Source organism: Scyliorhinus torazame, chromosome 15 (assembly GCF_047496885.1).
Source record: "Scyliorhinus torazame isolate Kashiwa2021f chromosome 15, sScyTor2.1, whole genome shotgun sequence".
NCBI lineage: Eukaryota > Metazoa > Chordata > Chondrichthyes > Carcharhiniformes > Scyliorhinidae > Scyliorhinus > Scyliorhinus torazame.
In genome coordinates this window covers 59416343-59437677 of record NC_092721.1, presented here as the reverse complement: position 1 = coordinate 59437677, position 21335 = coordinate 59416343, and positions in this window count along the sequence as shown.

The window sequence follows — 21335 nt, the reverse complement described above, 5'->3', positions numbered from 1 at the left end:
TGGTGCAGTTGGTAAGATTTGACATTTGAAGGTGCATTTCACTGACCATGGCGACTCACGTGAGGTCATTGACACACCTCTCTCCTGTTTTCCCATGCCTCACTCTTTCTCTGGTCGGATTCCCAGCACCTACTCCAGCCGCAATGTAAGGGCCCTTTAAGAGATGCAGGATAGCTTTAAACATTGCAGACTAACTTTAATTGATGCTAAGCACTCATAATATTGGTCCCCTGCTCATGCATCCAGTAGATGAATAGTGTGGTCAGAACTGGCTCGACACTGAGATCATACAAATGAGCAGGCAACATAACGTTAGCGTGCTGCCTGCATTACAATCAATGGGTGCAAGTTAATCACACACAACAATTTGAGTTCTCTTTTTTTAGTTTAGCCCTAGATTGTACTTAAATAGGAACTGCATCATTAGCATGTTGCTCGTGGCAAAATATACACATATCAAACCAATGAAGGCACAGTATGCACATATCTGGAATCACAGGCAATTGTGTTTACATTTTGTCATTTACATTTATAGAGGTACAAAAATGTTTACATTTTACTGTCACTATTATTGTGCTATCAATGAGCAGCATTCCTAGAAAAGTATGTGCTTGATGTCTTGTAAGAACGGAAACATAACATAGATATTTAATGAATTTTAGTTGAATTGCAAAGTATGTTTCTGGTCAGGGTTTATGTTAATTCATTAATTAATTCATTGGGGAGTCCAGAACTAGGAGTCATGGTTTGGGGATAAGGGATAAACCTTTTAGGACTGAGGTGAGGAGAATTTTTTCAACCAGAGCGTGGTGAATCTGTGGAATTCACGACCACAAAAAGTAGCTGAGGGCAAAATGTTGTGTAGTTTCAAGAAGGAATTAGATATAGATCTTGGGGCTAAAGAGATCAAGGGATATGGGGGTGGGGGGGGGGGGGGGGGGAAGGCGGGATCAGGGTATTGAACTTGATGATCAGCCATGATCGTAATGAATGGCAGAGAAAGCTCGAAGTGCCAAATGGCCTCCTCCTCCTGCTATTTTCTCTGTAAGTTTCTATGTATTAACAGAGTGCATTACATCAATATTCACCAGGCCACTAGATGGGGCATTCAACCACACAAAGCTGCTGAATCACAGCGTTCTGGATTGAGATAATGACACTGCCGGCTGGATTTGTTCACCGAGTATAAGTAACTCCTCTGTTAGGACTGAAACTGTACAGGAAGGTGGGGGAAGGTGGAGGGACCCACATGCCAAGGGTGGGGGGGATGGGGGTGGGGGTGGGGGGGGGGGGGTGGGGAGGGGGGGGTCCCCATGTCAAACATGAGTCTGCAATTCATCAATAACCAATCCCCAAAATGATCAAATGTAAGTTTTTAATAGAGAGTAAAACAAAACAAGAATAGGAAATAAACAAATAATGAAATGTAGAAGAAGACACCAAGAATGTGAGGGATAGAGAAAAGGGCAGAAGAGCAAAAAATAGAAAAATTCTAAACTAAAAGTTTGTGACGAGAAAGAGGAAGATTTGTAATGCCACAGATTCCAGCAATGGGCTCAAAATCTTCACCCCTTTTAAAAATATTACTCCACATTTCCATTTAAGTTGTTGAAGGTACCTATATATGTGTAGATTGGAAATAGGGGCACCTAATGGTTGACACCAAAGATTTTCAAGTGAACATATGTCTTAATTGTGAATGTCTCTTTCCCAATCTTTAGCCGTAGGCTCCAGTCTCAGTGGAGACTAGCATTAGAGTGCAGTCATATGTGTGATGAGCTTTTCAGCTCTCAACCTTTTAGTATTAAGCTGACAACCTTGGCCAGGCAGTCTGAAGGACTTTTAAACCTTCCATGCAAATTATCAGCTGTGCAGTCAAGGTGCTACAACACAAATCTGGTAGCGGATCTTGTCAATGTGTCTGCATGGAGTGTGTCAATTGCAGTGACATACTGCCCAAAATAATTCTGGATTCAAAGGTTCAATGAGTATCTCTCACTGAAAACATTCCTGTGAATTTCTTCGACTATGTGCCCACTGACATTCACCCACTCAGTGACACACTCCCTTGACTTGATGAACCTGACAAACACATCAAAAGAAAAAAATTCAACACTTTTGTGATCTGTGTTCACCGGGCAGCACGGTGGCACAGTGGTTTCCTCCCACATTCCAAAGATGTGCAGGTTAGGTGGTTTGGCCTTGTTAAATTGCCCTTAGTGTCCGAATGTTAGATGAGGTTATGGGGATAGGGTGGAGGTATGAGCTTCAGTCGGTGTAAATGCGATGGGCCGAATGGCTTCCCTCTGCACTGTAAATTCTATGATCAACATGCATAAGAGACTTCTTTAAATTCTCAATTAACTATTTATTTTTCTTTTCACTCTACTGATCAAGACTTCTCACAGATCTCCTTTATGTGATCAGGTGAATCTTTTGATTTTGGTTTTCATCTGCTCCTGGTGGCTGCAGAGCCTAGCCAGTGACATTCCCGATAGTGATCAGGGGGTCACTCTCTCCGCCCCCCCATTTTCCATCCCTCACTCTCCAGATAAGTCTTGGCTCGGCAACATTAAATGCCTCTGGTTGGTTAAAGACACCCAGAGTTTATTCAGTAGTCATCAATGTTGTATGATGTCTTCAGTAGGTTGACGTTTGAAGGTGAAGTCACACGGGATCAGGGGTGAGCTGGCAAGGTGGATACAGAACTGGCTAGGCCATAGAAGGCAGAGAGTAGCAATGGAGGGATGCTTTTCTAATTGGAGGGCTGTGACCAGTGGTGTTCCACAGGGATCAGTGCTGGGACTTGGAGTATAGTGTTCAATTCTGGTCGCCACACTACCAGAAGGATGTGGAGGCTTTAGAGAGGGTGCAGAAGAGATTTACCAGAATGTTGCCTGGAATGGAGGGCATTAGCTATGAGGAGCGATTGAATAAACTCGGTTTGTTCTCACTGGAACGAAGGAGGTTGAGGGGAGACCTGATAGAGGTATACAAAATTATGAGGGGCATAGACAGAATGGATAGTCAGAGGCTTTTCCCCAGGGTAGAGGGGTCAATTACTAGGGGGCATAGGTTTAAGGTGAGAGGGGCAAGGTTTAGAGTAGATGTACGAGGCAAGTTTTTTACGCAGAGGGTAGTGGGTGCCTGGAACTCGTTACCGGAGGAGGTAGTGGAAGCAGGGACGATAGGGACATTTAAGGGGCATCTTGACAAATATATGAATAGGATGGGAATAGAAGGATACGGACCCAGGAAGTGTAGAAGATTGTAGTTTAGTCGAGCAGCATGGTCGGCATGGGCTTGGAGGGCCGAAGGGCCTGTTCCTGTGCTGTACATTTCTTTGTTTTTTGTTCTTGTATGCCCAGCTGATGTTTCGACCAAGCAATCGAAGATGATAATTGACAAAGTTCCAGAAAGATCATTCCAGCGTCTGAACGAGGATCAGAAATGGCTGCCCATTTGCCACGAAAAATGGATTTAAATGAAACTATTGCTCATAAATGATAGGTATACTTTTAGAAAAATCAGATAAGGTACTTCATTTATGAAAATGAACAGGTGGAAAATTGCCAATAGCTTGTGGCTGATTGTGTGATGGCTTCCATGGGATGAAGCCTTTAAAAACTGACACTGACATCACTCCCATGTGCTTTTAGCATGATGTGGAGATGCCTGCGTTGGATTGGGGTGAGCGCAGTAAGAAGTCTTACAACACCAGGTTAAAGTCCAACAGGTTTAAGAACAAAGAACAAAGAACAAAGAAATGTACAGCACAGGAACAGGCCCTTCGGCCCTCCAAGCCCGTGCCGACCATACTGCCTGACTAAACTACAATCTTCTACACTTCCTGGGTCCGTATCCTTCTATTCCCATCCTATTCATATATTTGTCAAGATGCCCCTTAAATGTCCCTATCGTCCCTGCCTCCACTACCTCCTCCGGTAGTGAGTTCCAGGCACCCACTACCCTCTGCGTAAAAAACTTGCCTCGTACATCTACTCTAAACTTTGCCCCTCTCACCTTAAACCTATGCCCCCTAGTAATTGACCCCTCTACCCTGGGGAAAAGGTTTGTTTCGAATCACTAGCTTTTGGAGCACTGCCTCTTCCTCAGGTGAATGAAGAAGTGGGTTCCAGAAACATATATATAGACAGAGTCAAAGATGCAATACGATACTTTGAATGCAAGTCTTTGCAGTTAATTAAGTATACAGGTCCAGACGGAGCAACTGGAGAGAGGAATAATCACAGGTTAAAGAGGTGTGAATTGTCTCAAGCCAGGACAGTTGGTAGGATTTCGCAGGCCAGATGGTGGGGGATGAATGTAATGCGACATGAACCCCAGGTCCCGGTTGAGGCCGCACTCATGTGTGCGGAACTTGGCTATAAGTTTCTGCTCGGCGATTCTGCGTTGTCGCGCGTCCTGAATGCCGCCTTGGAGAACGCTTACTCAAAGATCAGAGGCTGAATGCCCTTGACTGCTGAAGTGATTCCCGACTGGAAGGGAACATTCCTGCCTGGCGATTGTCACGTGATGTCCGTTCATCCGTTGTCGCAGCATCTGTATGGTCTGTGTTTTTACTACATTGAAAACGTCTATTGGCATCTCAGCTTTATTGGTTTAAAAACAAAGCTAATTATTAAATAGGCCTACAACATTATGCATTTCAAATTAATAACAATAGTTTATATAGATTAAACGAGCTATTAACATTCTTACACATTAATCTATCATACTGAATGGGATCTTTATATCTCTATGCATCGTATATGGCAGATATGCAGTTTGATTTTTCAATATAGTGACTGTGCTCATTAACTTGGGGTCAAGATTCTATTGTAAAATGTTTCCTCTGAGACTCCACAGCAGCTGTTTAACCACCTGCAGCTATGTCTTCCATTCCCTTTCATCTATGGAATGACTGTCCAGCAACTCAACTGTTGGCTGTTGACAATTAAAAGCACCACATGTGCACCAGGATTACCCATGAAAAGAATGCAAATTTCTTTCTAACTTCTGAACTTTGCTTTTGAACATTGCCTTAAATATTTGTTTCCAACTGACAAGCCTGAGCAAAATCGTCAATCAATGCGATGATTGGTAAGTGGGAGAAATGAGAACTGAATCAATGAGAATCAGAGCTTATGTTAGTGAAAGAAGCCTACAATTAACAATTAAGAAATTCTATCTTGATTTTTGAACATGAGAATTTGCACCGAAGAAAAGTAAGACAAAATAAAATTCAGACACAATAAAAATTATACATTTAAACTCGTGACTTATTTAGCTATTTGCACCAAGTATTTTGAGTGACCTGTTCTGATGTTGTGGTACAAAAAGAAATGTATTGATGCTGCTTATAATGTTCACCATGAAGTATAGATACAATGGGCGCGATTCTCCGCACCCGCGCCGGTTGGGAGAATCACCTGACACGCCATTTTTCCACGTGACACCGGTCCGACGCCCACCCAAGCGGCGAGAACGGCCCCGTCGTGTTCTGCGTGGCGCAGGCCGGAGAATCGCCCGAGACACCCAAAATGGCGATTCTCCGCTATCCCCGCTATTCTCCGGCCTAGATGCCCAATCCGACGGGTTCCAACCGGCGCCGTCCACAGCGCGTGAACGCTGGGGGGACGGCCTGTGGGAAGGGGAGGGGGGTTCCTGCACCGGGGGGGGGCCTCAAATGGGGTCTGACCCACGATCGGTGCCTACCGATCGGCGGGCCGCCCTCTCTGAAGGAGGACCTCCTTTCCTCCGCGCCCCGCAAGATCCATCCGACATCTTCTTGCGGGGCGGCCTCGGGGAGGACGGCAACTACGCATGCACGGGTTGGTTGGCGCCGGCTAGCGCCGGCCATGTCATTACGCACCGCTGCTTTTATGCGGCGCCAATGCCCGGCGCGCGCTAATGACGCTGCTTTTGCGACACGCCCCCCCGAGTTTCCCGCGGCCCCGATCCTAGCCCATTTTCGGGTCCTGAATCGGTCGAGATCGGGGCCATTTCGCACCGTCGTGAACCTCGACAACGTTCACGATGGCGTGGGCACTTAGTCGCGGGAGCAGAGAATCGCGCCCAATATCTCACAGGTATTGTTTCTCTACTCCTCTATAACAGTATACCATTTTCATAGTGCCCTCAACTAGGCCTGAACATGTAGAATACATAGTCCAGGTCATTCAGCCCCATCAGTCATTTGTGCTCCCCTTAAACCTCCTCCCATCCTTGTTTGTTAAAGTCGATCAGAATTCACGGCACCGAGGACCCGGGTTCAATCCTGGCCCTGGGTCACTGTCCGTGTGGAGTTTGCACGTTCTCCCCGTGTCTGTGTGGGTCCCACCCCCACAACTCAAAAGATGTGCAGAGTAGGCAGATTGGCCATGCTAAATTGCCCCTTAATTAGAAAAAAAAGAATTGGGTATTCTAAATTTATTTTTTTTAAATATATCGATAAGCATTCCCTTCTTTCTCACATGCTTATTGAAACTCCTATTAAATGCATGATTTCAGTTTGCCTCAGTTATTCTATGTGGTTCGAATTCCTACACATCTCTGGGTGCCTTCCAAATGCATTATTTGATTTGCGCGTCACTATTTCATATTGATGGCCTCTAGTTTTACTCTTCCCCACAAGTGGTAAACATTCTCTGTGCACTTACATCAATTTCCTCGGCAGGTGGGAGGGAACCACATAGATTTCCTTATTGACATCGTTGATGAATGTCACCCGACTGCACAGGTAGCAGCCCCTGCTGTTGCCTGCCAAATATTATAGTGCAGTTGTCTGGCAAGCAAATATACTCCCTCTGACTCAACTGTATTCATATTTATATTTAAATTTTGAACTCCTCTACTAATTCACATATTAGTTGTCTCTTTTACAGAGAAAAGAGACACAACCTGTTCATCCTTCCCTGATAGATAGAACATTGCATTTCTGGTATCATCCTTGTAAATATTTCTGGCAACCTCTTCAGCATCTCTATGTCTTGGTAACCAGAACTCGATATGATAATAGAAGTGCTGTCTAAGTGTCATCTTCTCCATGCAGACCTGGTAATTCCTTCCCCAGTATTTTCCTCTCTTTATTTAATTATGCATGGTATCTCAGTAGTGTTTACTTCTTGATTTTTCGTGGAATATATTTTAGCTGGATTCAGTTGGACATCATTTTAAATGTTTCCCATTGTCCTTCCACATTGGTGTTTGCCAAAATTGTTGTCCATTCAAAGTTTCCAAGTTTTATTCTCAGCCTCTCAAAAGTGAATGTTATCCAACCTATTGTTTTTGCCATGCTTATATCCTTCTCAATTATTATTTTAAAGCACATTGTATTATGGTCACTATTGCCTAAATGTTCTCCTCCATTTAGTTTTCTTATCTGCCCTGTATGTGGCCCAGTCGTGAACCCTCTTTTGTTTGGATTTTTTCATGCTGGGTTAGAAAGTAATCCTATAAACATTGGGGGAGCTCCATTCCATTATTCATTCATCTGCCAGTTCGAAATTAATTTCAGACAGTTGAAATCCTCCATATTAGTTTATGTATTTTCCCTCATTTGTTTGCACATTTCTTTCCTAACCTCCAATTCACTATTATACAATTGGCTGGCTACTTCATTCGGCTACTTGAAGAGCTTGTAATTCGACCCATTCTTTTGTTGTTTATCATTGAAATGAATATGTATGAATTCAATTCATTTTAAATTTTGAAGAAATATTTTAAACACAAACTACACTGAGCACAAGATCCAGTGTGAATTAAAATCACTGAATTACACTGGCTGCACAGCGAATTAAACTTAGAAAGAGAGGGGCAATCTGAGACAATAGCTTGCAATCCAATCAGTCCATGATGATCTAATTCGACAATGATTCCAGTGACCCAGTTCCTCATCAACCAACAGTCACACACCTTACTTTCCCTCTGTAAAGGGAAGGCGGTGGCATAGTGATATTGTCGCTGGGCTAGTAATCCAGAGACAGGGGACCAGTTTAGCTCAGTGGGCTAGACAACTGTTTTGTAATGTAGAAAAAGGCCAGCAGCACGGGCTCAATTCCCGTACTGGCTGAAGTTACTCATGAAGGCCCGGCCTTCTGCACCTTGGTATGGTGATCCTCAGGTCCACCAACACTCAGCTCTCCCCCTCAAAGGGCAATGATCTGGGGACCCGGATCCAAATCCCACTATGGCAGACAGTAGAATTTAAATTCAAAAAGATATCTGGAATTAAAAGTCTAATGATGGCCACAAAACCATTGTCGATTTTTGCCAAAAAAAACATCTGGTTCTTGAGGGAAGGAAACCTGCCATCCTTACCTGGTCTAGCCTACAGACTCCAGACCCAGAGCAATGTTAACTGCCTTGGCAAGCCACTCAGTTGTATTCAACTGCTACAAAAACACAAAAAAGGAATGTAACTGGACAGACCACATGGTATCGACCTACGCACCAGAAACGACAACTGGGCACACCCAGCTCTGTCGACCCTGCAAAGTCCTCCTTACTAACATCTGGGGGGTTGTGCAAAGTTGGGAGAGCTATCTCACAGACTCGTCAAGCAACAGCCTGACATAGTCATACTCACAGAATCATACCTTACAGACAATATCCCAGACAGCACTATCACCATTCCTGGGTATGTCCTATCTCACCGGCAGGACAGACCCAACAGAGGTGTCGCCACAATTGTATACAGTCGGGAGGGAGTTTCCCTGGGAGTCCTCAACATCGACTCTGGAACCCATGAATTCTCATGGCTACAGGTTAAACACGGGCAAGAAAAGAAACCTCCTGCTGATTACCATGCACCGGCAACCATCAGCTGGTTAATCAGTACTCCTTCATGGTGAACACTACCTGGAGGGTGCAAGGATGCAGAATATAATCTTGGTGGGGGACTTCAGTGTCCATCACCAAGAATGGCTAGGTAGCACTAACACAGACTGAGCTGGCTGGGTCCTAAAGGAAATAGATACTCGACTGGGACTGCAGCAGGTGGTGAGAGAACCAACAAGAGGGAAAAACATACTGGACCTGATCCGCACCTATCTGCCTGCGACAGATGCATCTGCCATGACAGTATCGATTGAAGTGACCACCGCACAGTCCTTGTGGAGGCAAAATCTTGTCTTCACATTGAGGATACCCTCCATTGTGTTGTGTGGCACTACCACCATGCTAAATAGGATAGACTTCGGACAGATCTAGCAACTCAAGACTGGGCATCCTTGAGGTGCTGTGGGCCATCAGCAGCAGAATTGTACTTATCAGAATCAGCAATCTCATGGCCTGGCATACCCCCACTTTACCAAGCCAGGAGATCAAGCCTAGTTCTATGAAGAGTGCAGGGGAGCATACCAGGAGCAACACCTAAAAAATAGGTGTCAACTTGGTGAAGATAAACACAGGACTATTTCCGTGCCAAACAGAATTATCAGCAAATAAGTAACAGAGCTAAGCAACTCCACAACAAACACATCAGATCTAAGCTCTGTAGTCCTGCCACATCCAGTCGTGAACGGTGGACAATTAAACAACTCACTGGAGGAGGAGGTTCCACAAATATCCCCATCCTCAATGATGGAGGAGCCCCGCACATCTGTGCAGAAGACAAGGCTGAAACATTCGCAATAATCTTTAGCCAGAAGTGTCAAGTGGACAGGATAAAATTGTTTCCCTTGGTGGGAATTCTAGAACCAGGGGCGTCATTCTCCGACCCCCCGCCGGGTTGGAGAATCGCCGGGGGCTGCCGTGAATCCCGCCCCCGCCGGTTGCCGAAGTCTCCGGCACCGGATATTCGGCAGGGCCGAAGTCCCGCTGATAAATTGCCTGTCCCGCCGGCGTGGATTAAACCACCTTTTGAACGGCGGGACAAGGCGGCGCGGGTGGCCTTTGGGGTCCTGGGGGGGGGCACGGGGTGATCTGGCCCCGGGGGGTGCCCCCACGGTGGCCTGGCCCGTGATCGGGGCCCACGGATCCGCGGGCGGGCCTGTGCCATGGGGGCACTCTTTCCCTTCCGCCTCCGCCACGGTCTCCACCATGACGGAGGCGGAAGAGACTCCCTCCACTGCGCATGCGTGGGAAACTGTCAGCGGCCGCTGACGCTCCCGCGCATGCGCCGCCCGGTGATGTCATTTCCGCGCCAGCTGGCGGGGCACCAAAGGCCGTTTCCGCCAGCTGGCAGGGCGGAAATTCCTCCCGCGTCGGCCTAGCCCCTCAATGTTGGGGCTCGGCCCCCAAAGATGCGGAGCATTCCGCACCTTTGGGGCGGCGCGATGCCCGTCTGATTAGTGCCGTTTTGGGCGCCAGTCGGCAGACATCGCGCCGTTTCGGGAGAATTTCGCCCCAGGCGTCACAGATTCAAAATAAGTGGCAGAGATGTAGAGGGGACATGAGGAAAAGCCTTTTTGCACAGGGGATAGTGGGAGCCTGGAATTCACTGCTCAAGTTAGTGGTGGAGACGAGACCCTAAACTCTTTTTAAGAAGTACCTGGATCTGCACCTTATGTGCTTTATGCTACAGGGCTATGGACCGGCTACAGGAAAGTGGGGTTGGAAAGGGCACCTTGATGTCCACAGGCTGGCATGAACAAAATGGGCTGAATGGGCCTCCTTCTGTGTTGCAGCTTTTCTATGGTTCCATGGTTGATCCATCTCGTTCTCCAAGGAGGTCCCCAGCATCACAGATGTCAGTCTTCAGTCAATACGATTTACTCTAGGTGTGATCAAGAAATGGCTGAAAGCACTGGAAACTGCAAAGATTATGATCCCAGATCATATTCCGCAATAGTACTGAAGACTTGTGGTGTGGGACTTGTCGCACCCCTAGCCAAGCTGTTCCGGTACAGCTACCGGCAATGTGGAAAATTGCCCAGTTGTTTCCTGTACACAAGAACCAGGACAAATCCAACCCGGCCTGTCAGTCTACTCTCCATCATCAGTAAAGTGCTGACAGGAGTCATAAACAGTGCTACCAAGCGGCACTGGCTCTGTAATCACCTGCTCATGGACGCTCAGTTTGGGTTCCACCAGGGTCACTCAGCTCCTGACCTCATTACAGCCTTGGTTCAAACATGGACTAAAGAACTGAATTCCAGAGGTGAGGTGAGAGGGATTGCCCTTGACATTAAGGCAACACTTGACCGAGTATGGCATCAGGGAGCCCTAGTCAAACTGGAGTTAATGGGAATCAGGTGGAAAGCTCTCTGGTTGGAGTCATACCTGGCACAAAGGAAGATGGTCGTGGTGGTTGGAGGTAAATCATCTCAGCTCCAGGACATCACTGCAGGGGTTCCTCAGGGCAGTGTCCTAGGCCCAACCATCTTCAGCTGCTTCATCAATGACCTCCCTTCCATCATAAGGTCAGAAGAGCGGATGTTCGCAAATGACTGCACCAGCACCATTCACGATTCCTTAGATAATGAGCGATTCCTTAGATCATGAAGCAGTCCATGTTCAAAAGCAATAAGATCTGGATAATATCCAGGCTTGGGCTGACAGGTGGCAAGTACCATTCAACGCACAAATGCCAGGCAATGAACATCTCCGACAAGAGAGGATCTGACCATCGTCCCTCAATCAACATCCTGGGGGTTACCATTGATCATAAACTGAACTGGACTAGCTATATTAATACTGTGGCTGTAATGCAGCTCAAAGCTATGAATCCTATGGTGAGTAATTCACCTCTTTACCTCGCAAAGCCAATCCACACCTACAAGGCACAAGTCATGAGTGTAATGGAATACTCTCCACTTGCATGGATAAGTGCAGCTCCAGCAATACTCAAGAAGCTCGACACCATACAGGACAAAAAAGCCCCCTTGATTGCCGATGCGGAGGTCGGAGCGCCCCACCAAATGGGACCCCCCTGCCTGCTTGCGGCTCCTCACGACACATGTGTGCCGACCGTCACGCCCCTCACCCCATCCCCTCACCCCACCCCCTCACCAGGTCACGCCTCAACCCCGTCAGTCTGTCTAACAATACATGCTGTCTTGTGTCTTGCAGGACCAGCCAGCAATGGGCCCAGCCCATCCGCCGCCCCCCGCCCCCAGCCAGTGTCAGGGCCGGTACCCCCCAGGAACCCAAGCACCGACAAGGAGGGCAGCCAGAACAACAGCCCTCTGCCCGAGATGAGCCAGGACACCATGACCCAGGGGACAGAAACACAGAGGACAGACACACAGCACACAACACAGGGGACAGACACACAGCACACAACGACACAGGGGACAGACACACAGCACACCACGACACAGGGGAACAACAGACAGGGGGCAGACACACAGCACACCACGACACAGGAGACCCCGGACTTTGGGTCCGATGAGGACATGGACTTTCCAGCACAGCTATCTCCAACATCCTCCACCATCTCAGAGACTATCACCTCGGCGGGGCTCTATACTGAGGGGGCTTCTGGGACACTCACTGGTGTGCACCACATAACCATTCCGGTACAGCAGGTGGAGGTAGGAGCAGCCGAGGGGCCGGACGGTCGGAGGGAAGCCCGGCCCCAGCAACCAGCTGCCGCCCAGACGGGTCCCAGGTTCCTAGAATATCCACTCCCACCCATAGTTCAGGTGCAGTCAGAGACCCAGAGACCAGAGAAGGGGATGATGGTCGGCTTCCAGCACCTGCAGATGCAGGTGGAGGAGTCCAACCGCCTGCAGGAGCAGGGAATGGTACCGGTCATGCGTGCCACCCAGGCCGAAACTGCACAGGTGCCGTCCGCGGTGGAGGCAATGGGGGCGACGGTGTTAGAACATAGAACATAGAAAAATACAGCACAGAACAGGCCCTTTGGCCCACGATGTTGTGCCGAACCTTTGTCCTAGATTAATCATAGATTATCATTGCATTTACAGTGCAGAAGGAGGCCATTCGGCCCATTGAGTCTGCACCGGCTCTTGGAAATAGCACCCTACCCAAAGTCAACACCTCCACCCAACACTAAGGGCAATTTTGGACACTAAGGGCAATTTATCATGGCCAATCCACCTAACCTGCACATCTTTGGACTGTGGGAGGAAACCGGAGCACCGGGAGGAAACCCACGCACACACGGGGAGGATGTGCAGACTCCGCACAGACAGTAACCCAAGCCGGAATCGAACCTGGGACTCTGGAGCTGTGAAGCAATTGTGCTATCCACAATGCTACCGTGCTGCCCTTAAGAACAAATACACCTACACTATATCATTTTACCGTAATCCATGTGCCAATCCAATAGCTGCTTGAAGGTCCCTAATGTTTCCGACTCAACTACTTCCACAGGCAGTGCATTCCATGCCCCCCCTACTCTCTGGGTAAAGAACCTACGTCTGACATCCTCCCTATATCTTCCACCATTCACCTTAAATTTATGTCCCCTTGTAATGGTTTGTTCTACCCGGGGCAAAAGTCTCTGACTGTCTACTCTATCTATTCCCCTGATCATCTTATAAACCTCTATCAAGTCGCCCCTCATCCTTCTCCATTCCAATGAGAAAAGGCCTAGCGCCCTCAACCTTTCCTCGTAAGACCTACTCTCCATTCCAGGCAACATCCTGGCAAATCTCCTTTGCACCTTTTCCAAAGCATCCACATCCTTCCTAAAATGAGGCGACCAGAACTGTACACAGTATTCCAAATGTGGCCTTACCAAAGTTTTGTACAGCTGCATCATCACCTCACGGCTCTTAAATTCAATCCCTCTGTTAATGAACGCTAGCACACCATAGGCCTTCTTCACAGCTCTATCCACTTGAGTGGAAACTTTCAAAGATGTATGAACATAGACCCCAAGATCTCTCTGCTCCTCCACATTGCCAAGAACTCTACCGTTAACCCTGTATTCCGCATTCATATTTGTCCTTTCAAAATGGACACCCTCACACTTTTCAGGGTTAAACTCCATCTGCCACTTCTCAGCCCAGCTCTGCATCCTATCTATGTCTCTTTGCAGTCGACAACAGCCCTCCTCACTATCCACAACTCCACCAATCTTCGTATCGTCTGCAAATTTACTGACCCACCCTTCAACTCCCTCATCCAAGTCATTAATGAAAATCACAAACAGCAGAGGACCCAGAACTGATCCCTGCGGTACGCCACTCGTAACTGGGATCCAGGCTGAATATTTGCCATCCACCACCACTCTCTGACTTCTATCGGTTAGCCAGTTCGTTATCCAACTGGCCAAATTTCCCACTATCCCATGCCTCCTTACTTTGTGCAGAAGCCTACCATGGGGAACCTTATCAAATGCCTTACTAAAATCCATGTACACTACATCCACTGCTTTACCTTCATCCACATGCTTGGTCACCTCCTCAAATAATTCAATAAGACTTGTAAGGCAAGACCTACCCCTCACAAATCCGTGCTGACTATCCCTAATCAAGCAGTGTCTTTCCAGATGCTCAGAAATCCTATCCTTCAGTACCCTTTCCATGACTTTGCCTACCACCGAAGTAAGACTAACTGGCCTGTAATTCCCAGGGTTATCCCTATTCCCTTTTTTGAACAGGGGCACGACATTCGCCACTCTCCAATCCCCTGGTACCACCCCTGTTGACAGTGAGGATGAAAAGATCATTGCCAATGGCTCTGCAATTTCATCTCTTGCTTCCCATAGAATCCTTGGATATATCCCGTCAGGCCCGGGGGACTTGGCTATCCTCAAGTTTTTCAAAATGCCCAACACATCTTCCTTCCTAACAAGTATTTCCTCGAGCTTACCAGTCTGTTCCACACTGTCCTCTCCAACAATATGGCTCCTCTCATTTGTAAATACAGAAGAAAAGTACTCGTTCAAGACCTCTCCTATCTCTTCAGACTCAATGTTGGGCGTGGGTCATGTTATGCAAGGCCTGGGGCTATCTGTGCAAGCGGGGGCCGTGGCCCAGGACAAAGCGGCCCACTCACAGGAAGCCATGTGCCAAAGCCAGGACAGTTTGTAGGATTTCGCAAGCCCAGGCCAAATGGTGGGGAATGAATGTAATGCAACATGAATCCCAGGTTCCACACACCAATTCGCACCTCTTTAACCTGGAGTTACCCCTATTTCTGGATCTGTAAAGACTTAATTACCTGCAAATGCTCACATTCTAAGCATTGTCTTGCATCTTTGAATTTGCCTATATATATGTTTCTGGAACATACCTCTTCATTCACCTGAGGAAGGAACAGCGCTCCGAAAGCTTGTGTTTGAAACAAACCATTTGCAGAAAACAGTCAACGATTCTTTAACCGCAAAATAACAGAGACCAAAATTTCAGAAAATATTGGATGCTAGTTCCAAAAAGGATAGGTTACCAGATGCAACAAATCTCCCAACACAGGATCAACATTCCACACAATTACACAGAAAAGACCAGCAAATATTCATACAACTGCTTTGGATTATAATCAATGTGGTCAGTACCTCCCAACAAATTGGCAATTACATTATTAAAAAAAGGACTACTAAAGGCAGAGAACTCTCAGGGTAACAGAGACGATACAGCCATGAGCACATAGTCGCCTGTCACACGCCCCTCACCATAAGACAAAAACAGAAATAACTTTTCATTCGAAACATCGCTCAGCCTCTCAAGACACCCTGGCCAAGATGGAAACTTCTAAGCATGAGTGGACAACAGGATACCAACCACAGTACAAGATCTGGCCCATCCCTGTAAAACCTCACACACAGGAAGCCAAGGATACCTGCACCATGCTAGGATTCACTACACACCCAACCTCACTCCTCTCTCACCACATCCGAGGCCGTTGACAAAAGGAGATTCACGCCGTCCTCCACCCAGCAGGAGAGGGAGATTCACTGAGGCATCCAACATCTTTAGAGGGGTACAGTCCTCCCCCACCCGGACACAGTAAGGGAAACCCCTCCCCCTGAGACCCAATATACAAAATCAGGACCTGTATCAGCATGCTACCTCCTCAAATAAGGAAAAGAAACTCCCAAAAGATGAAAACACTGGAATTAGCCAAAGGATGCCAGACAAGGACCATCACACAAAGGATACTGGGAGCAGGGCAGTGTCACCTCATTGGAGACAAAACACTGCCTCCCCAGGCAAGACCCAACTTCAACAAGGAGGGCATTCAGGGAGTCACTATACAAGATCACTTGGAGGAGGGCATCTATTCCCCCCCACTGAACCGACCCACAAAACAAAGAAAGGCTTCAGCAAAGCAGATCCACAGCACTCAGACTCTCACTCAAACCTAACAAACCACAGGCTACTACTTCCCCAGCGGAACCCTATCTCGAGAGGGGGAGCAGGCCAGGAGCCCCCAGAAGGGGACAACTCGGGGAAGGGAAACTCCCACCACCCAAAAAAAACCCCGCCCGACCTCGGTAAACACAGTTACTCATGCTCTAACTTACCCGATGAAGTGACCACTGACCCGACCCACACAGCAAAGAGAATATTGAAGAAGACTAATCAAACAAGGACTAACAGGCCACATCCAGTCGTGCGCCATTACACATTTTCCCAACTCCAACAGTTCCAGAGACGCCAACCAGAAGGAAGAATTCCGAGGGACCCAGAACTTTCCAAGATGCATGATCTATCTGGACTTTCGTATGAAAGAAGCACGGATTCCATAAACCCAAAATAACAAAAACACAACAGAAAAACACGATACAGATAGTTCGAACTTGGAGATTTCCCCATCCTCATCCATAGTAAGGACATACATAACCATACCACCCATTACCACACCAACCATCCACACATCTTCTCTGCAAACCAGGTAAGGAGTATCTAAAATGTACTCCCTCTTTGTAAATACAGGGATTACAGCACATAAGAGAAAGAAAGGCAAGACTGTGCACAAACTTCATGTCACACTGCCGGTTTAGTATGGTTTTTTGCCACAACAGGACAACAGGTGACCATCGCCTTGTCAAAAAAAAGACAATGGCCAGAATTCTCCGTCCTGTGCATTTCCTCGTGAGGTGGGCTGATTTCAATGGGAAGCAGCGGGAGTAGAGAACCACCAGGAAACATGTGGCTGGAGACTGGAGAATCCTGGCCAATAACATAAAATCAGCGGCATAGTCACAAGGGAATAAAGTTCAGCATTGTTGATAGACTGCAGGAGAATAACACCATCCATGGAGTCTGGAAAGGCCAAAGCCATGCCAGGATCATTGAACAGCATTCCGGATCCCTGCAAAGCTCCATTGAACACAACACCTTCACTTCCGCCATGCCGTCGTCCTGATTCCTGGCTGGGTCACTGCCTGTGTGGACTCTGCACGTTCTCCCTGTGTCTGCGTGGGTTTCCTCCGGGTGCTCCGGTTTCCTCCCACTAGTCCCAAAAGACGTGCTGTTGGGTAATTTGGACATTCTGAATTCTCCCTCTGTGTACCCGAACAGACGCCGGAATGTGGCGACTAGGATCTTTTCACAGTAACTTCATTGCAATGTAAGCCTACTTGTGACAATAAAGATTATTATTATAAAAAGAAATCTAGGCCACAGTAAGAGGTAACAACCCACCGCATCGAGCCATCTAAAGTGGATGAACTAATCGTGCAGATAGATATAAATGGGTATCATATAATTGGGATTATGGAGACATGGCTGCAGGGTGACCAGGGATAGGAACTGAATGTTGGAGGGTTTTCAGTATTTAGGAAGGACAGATATAAAAGAAAAGGTGGTGGCGTGGCACTGCTGGTTAAAGAAGAAATTAACACAGTAATGAGAAAGGATATTAGCTCTGACAATGTGGAATCTGTATGGGTAGAGTTGAGAAATACCAAGGGGCAAAAAACATTAGTGGGTGTCATATATAGACCCCCAAACTGCAGTGATAAGGTTGGGAATGGCATTAAACAAGAAATTAGAGATGCATGTAATAAGGGAGTATCGGTGATCATGGGTGATTTTAATCTTCGCATAGATTGGGCAAATTAAATTAGCCACAATGACGCAGAGGAGGAATTCCTGGAGTGTATATAGGATAATTTTCTTGAACAATATGTGGAGGAACCAACGAGAGAGCAGGCCATCTTCGACTGGGTACTGTGTAATGAGAAGGGAATCACTGCCAATTTGGATGTACGAGACCCCTTAGGGGTGAGCGACCATAACAGGCCGAAGGGCCTGTACTGCGCTGTATTGTTCTATGTTCTATGTTCTATGTTGGAATTTTTTATCAAGATGGAGAGTGAAGTAGTTGATTCGGAGACTAGGGTGCTGAATCTTAATAAAGGGAACTATGAAAATATGAGGCCTGAGTTGGCCTTGATAGATTGGGGAGAGTTACTTAAAGCGACAACAGTGGATAGACAATGGCAAACATTCAAGGAACGCATGGGGGAATTACAGCAACTGTTCATTCCTGTCTGGCACAAAAGCAAAGTGGGTAAGAGAGCCAATCCATGGCTTACAAAGGAAATTAAAAATAGTATCCGATACAAGGAAAAAGCATACAGATTGGCCAAGAAAATGTATTGGTCTGAGGATTGGGAGCAGTTTAGAATTCATCAAAGGACGAAGGGATTGATTAAGAAGGGGAAAGTACAGTACGAAAGGAAGCTTGCAGGGAACATAAAGACTGACACTAAGAGTTTCTATGGATAATTGAAGAGAGAGAGATTGGTAAAGAGAAATGTAGGCCCCCTACAGACAGAAACAGGGGAATGCATAATAAGGGACAAATAAATGGCTGAGCAATTGAATACATACTTTGGTTCTGTCTTCACAAATGAGGACACAAATCAGATACTAGAAATGCTGGCGAATGAAAGGTTTAGTGAGAGGGAAGAACTGAGGGAGATCAATATTAGTAGAGAAATGGTGCTGGGTCAATTGATGGGATTGAAGGTGGATAAATCCCCAGGGCCTGAGAATCTGCATCCCAGAGTGCTTAAGGAGGTGGCTCTGGCAATAGTGGATGCATTGGTGGTCATCTCTTGGGATTCTATAGACTCTGGAACAGTCCCTGCAGATTGGAGGGTAGCTCACGTCACTCCGACATTCAAAAAGGGAGGTAGAGAGAAAGCAGGGAATCATAGACCAGTAAGCCTCACATCGGTAGTGGAAAAAAGCTTGAATCCATTATCAAGGACTTTGTAGCGGAGCATTTAGAAAGCAGTGGCAGGATCAGTCAGAGTCAGCATGGATTTATGAAGGGAAAATCATGCTTGACAAATCTGTTGGAATTCTTTGAAGATGTAACCAGTACAGTTGACAAGGCGGAGCCAGTTGATGTGGTATATTTGGACTTTCAGAAGGCATGACATAGAATGACATAGACATAGAACATAGAACATACAGTGCAGAAGGAGGCCATTCGGCCCATCGAGTCTGCACCGACCCACTTAAGCCCTCACCTCCACCCTATCCCCGTAACCCAATAACCCCTCCTAACCACTAAGGGCAATTTATCACGGCCAATCCACCTAACCGGCATGTCTTTGGACTGTGGGAGGAAACCAGAGCACCCGGAGGAAACCCACGCACACACGGGGAGAACGTGCAGACTCCGCACAGACAGTGACCCAAGCCGGGAATCGAACCTGGGACCCTGGCGCTATGAAGCCACAGTGCTATCCACTTGTGCTACCGTGCTGCCCTGCGTTTGACAAAGTCTCGCATAAGAGATTATTGTGCAAAATTGAAGCGCATGGGAGTGGGGGAAATGTATTGAGGTGGATAGAAAACTGGTTGGCAGAGAGGAAACAAAGAGTAGGGATTAATGGATCCTTTCAACCTGGAAGGTAGTAACTAGTGGGGTACCGCAGGGATCGGTGCTGGGACCCCAGCTATTCACAATATATATTAATCATTTGCATGAAGGAACAAAATGTAACATCTCAAAGTTTGCAGATCATACCAAGTTAGGTGGGAGGGTGAATTGTGACGATGATGCAGGGATCCTACAGCATGATCTAGACAGGTTGGGCGAGTGGGCAAATCAATGGCAGATACAGTATAATTTGGATAAGTGTGAGGTTGTTCACTTTGGAAGCAAAAACAGGAAGGCAGATTACTACCTGAATGGTTGGAAATTGGGAGAGGGGAGTGTGCAGCAGGACCTGGGTGTCCTTGTGCACCATTCGCTGAAGGTAAGCATGCAGGTGCAGCAGGTGTTAAAGAAGGCTAATGATATGTTGGCCTTCATTGCAAGAGGTTTTGAGTACAGAAGCAGGGATGTGTTGCTGCAATTATACTGGGCCTTGGTGAGGCCACACTTGGAGTATTGTGTGCAGTTTTGGTCTCCTTCCCTGAGGAAGGATGTTCTTGTTCTCGAGGGAGTGCAGCGAAGGTTTACCAGACTGATTCCAGGGATGGCGGGACTGTCATATGAGGAGAGATTGACAAGGTTGGGATTGTTCTCGATGGAGTTCAGATGAATGAGGCGGGATCTCATAGAGACTTATAAAATTTTATTGGGACTAGACAGGGTAGATGCAGGGAAGATGTTCCCAATGGTAGGTGTGTCCAGAACCAGGGGTCACAGCCTGAGGATTCAGGGTAAACCATTTCGGACAGAGATAAGGAGACACTTCTTCACACAAAGAGTGGTGAGCCTGTGGAATTCATTACCACAGGAGGTAGTTGATGCTAAAACTTTGAATATATTCAAGAGGCCGCTGGATATAGCACTTGGGGAGAATGGGATCAAAGGCTATGGGGAGAAAGCAGGATTAGGCTATTGAGTTGGATGATCAGCCATGATCGTAATGAATGGCGGAGCAGGCTCGAAGGGCCAAAAGGCCTCCTCCTGCTTCCAACTTCTATGTATCTATGTATCTATATCTCAAATTCCCCTTAAGGATGTTGCCTGGAATGGAGAGTAGGTCTTACGAGGAAAGGTTGAGGGTGCTAGGCCTTTTCTCATTAGAGCGGAGAAGGATGAGGGGCGACTTGATAGAGGTTTATAAGATGATCAGGGGAATAGATAGAGTAGACAGTCAGAGACTTTTTCCCCGGGTGGAACACACCATTACAAGGGGACATAAATTTAAGGTGAAAGGTGGAAGATATAGGAGGGATATCAGAGGTAGGTTCTTTACCCAGAGAGTAGTGGGGGCATGGAATGCACTGCCTGTGGAAGTAGTTGAGTCGGAAACATTAGGGACCTTCAAGCAGCTATTGGATAGGTACATGGATGATGGTAAAATGATATAGTGTAGATTTATTTGTTCTTAAGGGCAGCACGGTAGCATTGTGGATAGCGCAATTGCTTCACAGCTCCATGGTCCCAGGTTCGATTCCGGCTTGGGTCATTGTCTGTGCGGAGTCTGCACGTCCTCCCCGTGTCTGCGTGGGTTTCCTCCAGGTGCTCCGGTTTCCTCCCACAGTCCAAAGATGTGC